General features: G+C 37.4%; 1 long non-coding RNA gene across 1 annotated transcript; it reads right to left on the minus strand.

Annotated features, from left to right (window-relative positions):
- Positions 1-1300: 1300 nt before the first annotated feature.
- On the minus strand, positions 1301-3496 carry LOC119898343. The gene is made up of 3 exons (XR_005443526.1): positions 3233-3496; positions 2358-2451; positions 1301-1838 (listed from the first exon to the last, which is right to left on the minus strand). It is a non-coding gene; the product is annotated as an uncharacterized LOC119898343 (long non-coding RNA).
- Between the last annotated feature and the right edge of the window lie 4866 nt (positions 3497-8362).

Consider the following 8362-nt stretch of genomic DNA (forward strand, 5'->3'; position numbering starts at 1 on the left):
GCAGACACCATCTCCACATTTAAGAGTAGGCTTAAGACTTTCCTCTTTGATAAAGCTTATAGTTAGGGCTGGCTCAGGTGAGTCCTGAACCATCCCTTAGTTATGCTTCTATAGGCCTAGACTGCCGGGGGATTTCCTATGATGCACTGAGCTCCTCTCTCCTCTACCTTCTCTCCCTCTGTATGCAACCTCACCCCATTATTGCTTGTTACTAACACAACTTCTCCCCTTTCTGGTAGTCTTGTGCTTTCTCGTCCCTCTCCTCTCTCCTCCTATCACTTCCTGCAGGTTTTCTGGCTCTGGAGCTGTGGAGTCTGGATCTGTGGCTGCGGGTCACCTGCTGCCCCCGTGTTCCTGCTCGACACCCTCTGCTGCAACGACTATTGTTACTAGTCCTATTGTTATTATTGTTATTATAATCATTAACATTACGACTGTTACCATTAACGCTACTATAAATATCTGTACCATTTTTCATTTAGTCTATAGCAACATCACCTTTACTGTCTGTACCTCTGTGTGTGTATATTGTGTAGGCTGCCTCCCTCTCCTCTCTTTCCTTCCATCCCTCTCTTTTTCTCTCTGTTCCTCTCCTGCCCTCTCTCTCTCTCTCTCTCTCTCCCTCTCTCTCCTTCACCCCAACCGGTCGAGGCAGATGGCCGCCCACCCTGAGCCATGGTTCTGCTCGAGGTTTCTGCCTCTTAAAAGGAAGTTTTTCCTTACCTCTGTCGCCTAGTGCTTGCTCTTGGTGGGAACTGTTGGGCTTCTGTAAATAACATCATAGAGTATGGTCTAGACCTGCTCTTTTATGAAAAGCGCTGTGAGATAACTGTTGTTGTGATTTGGCGCTATATAAATAAAATTGAATTGAATTGAATTTTAGAAATACTTAAAGTCAACCTTAAGATAATTGCAATATATTTTAATATACTTAGTTGTGTTAAAATGGACATATTTTAAGCCTTTAAAGTACCTTTACTGTAATTTAAATATACTTCTTTAAATTTAACTTAAAATACCCTTTTGTGCTATACTTGAAGAACAGTTTAAATATATTTTAAACTTCACATAAATGTGTTCCCTCAACATTTTTATTAGCATTTCAGCATATTAGTAATTTATTACTAGTATACTCCGAGAGCCACTATTAATATCTTGGGAAGCTGCTTTATGAAACCATTCAGTATGAGAATAATTAATTATTAATGCATTAAAAATACCTTGCAAAATGCCCTTTTAGCATAATAATAAAAATCAGTAAAAAAAATAATTTTACAACACACACACATACAGACAACTAAAAAACTTTAATTTTGTGTATATTACAAAAATAACTTCCTGTACATTAAAAGGTACAGCAGCATGTATTACATCTTGACCGAAATACCTAAATAAAAATAAAATCAGTAAAATTATGACATATGATCAGTATTACTGAAAAGTACACTATACACATCCCATCATTAATGTTACCCGTATGAGGGACCTCATACGGTTCGGACTCTGGGCACAGCTCAGATGACCTCACGGCAAGCCATCCCACTTCTGACACCATATGCAGCCAAAGGCGAGAGCAGTCACCTTACCCAGATTTGAACACAGGTCTACAAGGTACCAAACATGCAACTTTGATAGCAACGCCAAAAAGCCAGGCTCGTTGGTATGGCGGTCCAAGCGCTTACTCAGCTGTAGTGAAGGCACTCTGTCACAAGCATGTAGTACAAATGGTGGAACCAAACTGAAACTAAAAAATGTCACAATCCTAATCCTTGGAGTGGAGGGTCGGTTATCTTTGAGTGGGACTCGTTGCATTTTCTGCAACTGCAGACACACAGCATCTGTGGAAGAGAAAAGGAAATATTTTGTCTATATCAAAGCAATATTACCTCTAATTAATTAACAACCATTGTCAGATTTTTTATTTTGTTTAAAGTTGCTGAAACACAATATGAAATCATGTCTAACTGTTCTGATAATGCTAATAGTTTAGGTTCAGGTGAAATGGTTTTCCACAAGGGACCCCTCCCAGTTAATGCTCAGTTCTTCCATTACAACATGATCAAAAACATTATATAATACAAACATAATAATGTACATTACTGTACATTCAGCCAAGGAGCTGTATATGATAAAATGTTATTAAACCCAAACATTCTGATTTGCTTAACAACTGTACTGTCTACATGCCATTTCACATTAGCACAGCAGTCAATTTGTGAAGTAGCCAATTACTTAATGTATAACAATATTTAAAAAAAAAGGAAAAGTTTTTCACAAGAATATTTGTTTATCTAGTCTGACCCCGTTGACATGTAGTGAGAGCAAAAACAGTGATGGTGTGCAGGAGCCAGACATACCTATGAACACATCGAGCTTGTGAGGGTCCAGCTGGTCCTTTGAGGTTTTCGTGGACTCTAAGCCATCTGAGTGAGGCAACGATCCCAGGAAGCTCTAAAAGAAAAGAAATGCAGTTGCAAATGAGTTTAAATATTCAAGTTAGGCCAGTACTTCTACCTAGTTTAGTTCTTCATTTGCGTATCATTATAAACACTGTAATTCTATTGTTATAGCAAATCTTTATTATTATTCTTTATTTAATTTTCTTGAGCTAAGGCAGGAAATTCCAACTCTGGGTTTAGCATTAAGTTGGTTAAAGTTGGCAAAGGGTAGGTTCAACTTTAAAAAAATTTATACAGGATCTATGACCATACAAAGAGCAGTATTGAGCAGTATTTTACATTACATCACATGCTATTATATCCTGTGGTCAGGCATTGCAGTACATAAAAACATTATTTCAAGTGCGTCTTAAAACAATTCTCACATATGCGTGTACACTTTGCTGTTATAACTGAATTATTGGTCACTGTAATGAATACCCCCTCCGTGGCTGCAGTGAAGTGAAATCTCTAAAAACTGTGTACCTTTAGAAGATATCCACTTTTGGATAGTCTAATGCAGATGCTTAGCTGATGATTCATAGTAGCTTAGTAGTTACTTTTGTAACGCGTTACTCCCAAAACTGTTTAAGGCAGACGAAAGTTGCTGTTGCTTGATTATGAAGCTGTTAAAATGCTAACTAATGTTAGCTAACAAATATATTAATCCACATGCTAGCATTAGCTAACGCACACCAGAGCTATCCACCAAGGAAAATATTTCCAAATCCAGAGTGAGCTCAGCTTTAGTTAACTTACACAATTGTGTTTCTTGCTAACAATAATGAACTTACCAAGAAAGCCGATTTTTTGCTGGCAGTATCTGCGTCTCTCCTCTCCTGCTTGTACTTGCCAGTCACGCCTCTTTAGCTCTTTTCACATTTAACTTCTGCAGGGAGCTGACCGGATATTCTTCTCTTCTGTGTTCTTTTCTTATTATGTCTATGTTGTCCACCTTCCAAGTCCGAGTCGGTAAAGTAAAACAAAGGAAAACTGAGAAACAAAATGATTTCTGAAATAGCTTCCCTCTCTCAATGACAGTACACACCTCAACTTTCCTGAAGCGGACTTTCACGCTGTGTGATTGGGTCGTCGATTTGAAAACCTTGATTCTGATTGGTCAAATTGAATGCACTGCACTAGTGGGCTGGGTGGGAGGGCACACTTTGCGCATGTGTATACATGTGTATACATGTGTTTACTGTTTACAAACAGAAAAAGTATAACTGCATTATGATTTGAAATATGCTTATTTCTATATGTTGTTGTTTGTTAAGTTAACAACATGTGCTGCTTCCTTCTAGGTCAGGTCACCCTTATGAAAGAGGTCTCTGATCTCAACTAGCTATTTACCTGATTAAAAAAAATTTAAAGAAATGAAATATATATATATATGCTTTGAAAAATATTTTAATGTAAAACAATATGTTTTAAAAATCATACTTCTGGAAATCAGGCTGAAACATGTGGCAATTACATAAATAATTACAATATTTTGCAGTAGCCTACACAATGAAGCATGTTTGGCATAAATATATTTTCAACCCACTAAGTGTAATTGTTTAACAGTGTACTTCCACAAAGTACACTTAAATAGTATTTACTAAGAGTTAAATAAATATATCTTTAATAAATAGACTAAAAATGTTGTAAAAATATACTTTTATTTAAGCATATTTATTAAGAGGTTAATTAAGTATATATTTATTACCAATTTATTCAAAGTGGTAGAAAATGTGAAAAGTGTGACAGTCTTTAAATGTTTTTTTTTGTTGTCCTTTTAAGACTTTTTTAAGAATTTTATATCACAGTCAAATGTCCTGTAGTTGTCCTAATAACATTACTTACAGTTTAAGCTATGAGTAGCAGATGTGGAGGCATCAGATCCTCAACTAGAACTGATCACTAAAATCTTGTGATAAATATAAAAAGTACCTTTCTCTTAAGTATCCTATTCCAGACAATAATCTCACACAGCCCTTCTGACAGCAGCAGCGTTACTCAAAATTGCGGTGTGGGGAATTAATTAACGTGATAACAGCCATGGGTAATGTTTTACAAGTTATACAGCTTCCATCATGTAACTAAGGACACTACTGCTAGCTTATTACGTTTATTACAAGTAACATTGTAGAAAACTGGATGTATAGAGCTTCTGCATTGGCACACCAGTATGAGTATAAAGCACTCATTTACTATTGAACAAGGAAACAGCAATAACTATAACAAATATACAGAACTTAATCAAATAATGCATCCAGTGCACAATCAACTGGAAAGGTTTAGCAAGACTTCATGCTGATCCACATGCTACAGCAAACAAAGGGAGAGAGACTGAGCAGAGCCTCATCAGGCCTCTTATCAGTTCAGGTGTGGCCTGACAGGTTGAGGCTAACCCTGGCCCCCCTGGGACTGGGCAGGTTCTACAAACATAATCAGGTGACATCCAAATAAATGACACGTAACTAAGGGTATGGATAAGGGTTAATTGATTTGCTTCAAATTGTTCGTTTGAGATGTAAGTAAATGTTAATGTAATTAATAACTGTAGTTTAACTGTTAACGGTCTCAACAAAATCTAACATTTACGTATGTGTTGCAAAATAACTTTACCACATGTAGCGTTATATATTAAAAAGCATTTTAAACCTTGTGAAATATAATGTCAGTAACTTTAATAATTACCTTGACTGTGAGCTGGTAATGACCATAAACTAATGTTAGTCACAACACGGCCACAGGTTCCAACCTCCACCATAGAGCTCCGGGAGCGACCCGCCTCTTTTCCATTTTTTGGTTTTCTGGGAGTGACGCATGGTGACGCGCTGCCAAGATGGCGCCGGCCAGCTCCACCCAATTTGGGCTTCAAAACTGCTCTTCAGAAGAGAAGGGTTCAACTGCAGCCTGCAGCCTGCTAACAAACGTGATGGAAGTTGACGGAAGTGGAACTTCCATATATGGTTTGTCCCAGAAGCCACAGCGCACAAAACGTGATGACATTTATCTCGGACGCTCGGCCCACGCATAGCTGTTAAATAAAAGAAAGAGCCGTTAAAAAAGAGGTGTCAACTGTCAACGTAGTAATCAGCGTACATTATGCATTAATATTTACTATACTATAATTAAATATTATTAATATAGTATATTAATACTATAATTCCTGCAAATATTTATTTATAAAAGCCTAATGATAATAAAGCAATGTCTCAATTCATACCACTGTTGTTGTTGTATATTTTAAGTTTCACGAACCAAGAATATTATGTAACGTTACATCACAAGCCAGATGTATCTTGATTTAACTTAAAATTTTACAACATTACTGAGAATTTAATGATAGAATAACAGCGGAACGAACATTAACAGTATCATTCAGCTGTTGCTGGACACGTGTGCTGTGTTGGCTGCAGTGGTCTGTGTGACTGGGCGTGGGGGAGCTAACCGTAGCTAGCTAGCAGCGATTGAGAAGTTTGAAACAGACGTCTCAAGGTTTATTTGTGATCAAGTATTTTGAGGGTATGGTCCAAACCTTTTTCCACTTGATATTTGAAACAAATCTTCCCCAGTAATGGATTATATATGGGATGGTGACAATGTCTTTCTGAAAAAGAGACCTAATTCTTCCACCTAATTTGGAAAATTGGGGTAATTTGGAATGAAGTTCCACACTGATTCTGGATTACATAGAAATTTTCTGATCCAGTTGATTTTGAAGGTGTAGTTCAAGGATCTACAAGGATCTAAGAAATTCAGGTTTCCAGAGTTGATAGTGTTCATTATCACAGTATTTTTTATATAATGGGTTTCGTTTTTCCAAATAAACTTAAATAACATCTTTATCAACATTTAGGGAAAGGGAAGCATATGTTAGCCAAGAGATACCTTCAGCTTTCGTTAACAGAGTTCTACCTCTTAAGGATAAGTCTCTCTCGCCAGAGATAGAATCTTTTCTGAGTTTTATTGATAATAGGGCTGAAGTTCAAACTGCATCGTTCATCTTTAGCTTTAGTTATCACAATGCCCAAATAAGTTACCTGAGTTTTCACCGGAATGCCATAAAAGGAAGCATGTTCACACTGTTTAATGGGTAATAGCTCACACTTTTTAATGTTTAGAAGAAGACCTTTGCAGAGAATATTTCAATGTGTTTAATGGCAACAGGAATTTGGTTTGAGTCTGCCAAAAAAAGTGTAGTATCATCAGCCACCTGACTTATGGTAATCTGTCTGCAAGCAAGAGAGATGCCTTGAATATGACTTTCATGAATTAACGTGGAGAGGAGTTGAGCAGCAAGGAGGAATAAGTAGTGAGAGACAGGGCAGCCTTGACGAACGCCTCAAGCTAACTGAAACTGGGGTGCGGTACCATATTTAAGTTTGATTGAAGCATTACTGTTTGAGTAAAGTGTTTTGATAGATTTACAGAAATAGTCACCAAAACCAAATTTGAACAATGATTTATAAATAAATTTGTGAAGGGAATCAAAGGCCTTATAATAATCCAACAACAGAATAAAGCTATTATCATTAATGAGTTCCCAGTAATCTAATAAATCCAAAACCAGCCTAACATTGTTCATGATATGTCCCCTGGGCCTTTTGTCTATACATGTCATCTAACTTATTTTGGCATTCACTAAGCTGAATTAACTTCTCCTCAGAAAGGTTTTCGGTAGTCTTATCAGATAACGAAACAATTTGACATAACAGCCTATCTTCGTCCTGTCGCCTAAATTTGGCTAATTTTGCTGCTACATGATCTCATATATTTGCCTGTTTCAAATTGTAAGATCTCCCATTGTTGACCAAATGACTTACAAGCTTCTTCCCAGTGAGACTTAATTAGATATGTAATATCATTTATGACATTTTTATGTAAAAGAAAGCTATTATTAAGTTTCCAGCATAAGGCTCTAGGAATATGTAGTAGAATAAACCTTAATCTTCAAAATAATTTCCTTATGATCAGAGAAGGGAGCAGCATGGACATTAATGTGTATATTGTCCAAGTCAAATTTCTGAGAGATGAGCCAAAAGTCGAGATTGTTTGGAGAGGACTTTGGAGCTCGAGGTTTAAGATTTAGATTTTAAATTATTTCTCAGACCCCTGGTATTAAAAGAAAGAAAAGATAAAGACATAAAGATGTAAAAATAACACCTCAGGATGTAAAATACAGTTGTTAACATGTTGTAACAGTTTACAGGCCTGTTCACAGGCTAGGTTGGATTTAGAGAACAGCATAAGAAAACCTGCCATAGTATAAAATAACTTTACTTAAACATAAGCGATTACTTCAATACTCAAAATGCAGATTAGAAAGTTGCTTAATGAGATCTAGCTCAACTTCACGTGGCAGATTTTGGAACCAGTAGACACCACTACCATACTAGGTGCTGACTGTGGTAATGGCAGGGGAATCTCAGTGCCGTTAGCAAAGGCACGCGCTCCAATCTAATACGCCGTTTTGCCAGCAGCATGGGCCTCCTTAACCAGAGGCCAGAGCTGGTGTCTTCTTTCCCGGTCGGTCAGGGTGATCCTCTGCAAACTGCAGGTTGTTGTCTTTCAGGAACGTGGATGTTTTAGCTGCCTTCCATAAAGCATCTCTCTGGATGCGAGAAGAGAACTGCATAATGATGACTTGATGCTTCCCTTTTTTATGATCCCTCTTACCCAGTCTGTGAACGACGTCGATTCCGTCTGGCAGTTTTTCCTTCACCTCTTGGCAGACCTCCTGGCAAATATGAAGAACCTCAGCTCTGATGTCTTTGCGCTCTTTTTCAGGGATCCCCAGCAACCTCAAATTCCATTTGCGGGAATATCGTTACAGCTCTATGATACGACTTTCGCATGTTTCCACTTGTCTCTCCTCTGTTTTCAGCCTGGAGTCAACGTTGTTCATTTTCTTCTTGATATCCTTCATCTCT

This window comes from Micropterus salmoides, unplaced genomic scaffold, assembly GCF_014851395.1.
Source record: "Micropterus salmoides isolate LMB-PRFRI ecotype aquatic unplaced genomic scaffold, ASM1485139v1 Ms_hic_scaffold_11, whole genome shotgun sequence".
NCBI classification, from domain to species: domain Eukaryota; kingdom Metazoa; phylum Chordata; class Actinopteri; order Centrarchiformes; family Centrarchidae; genus Micropterus; species Micropterus salmoides.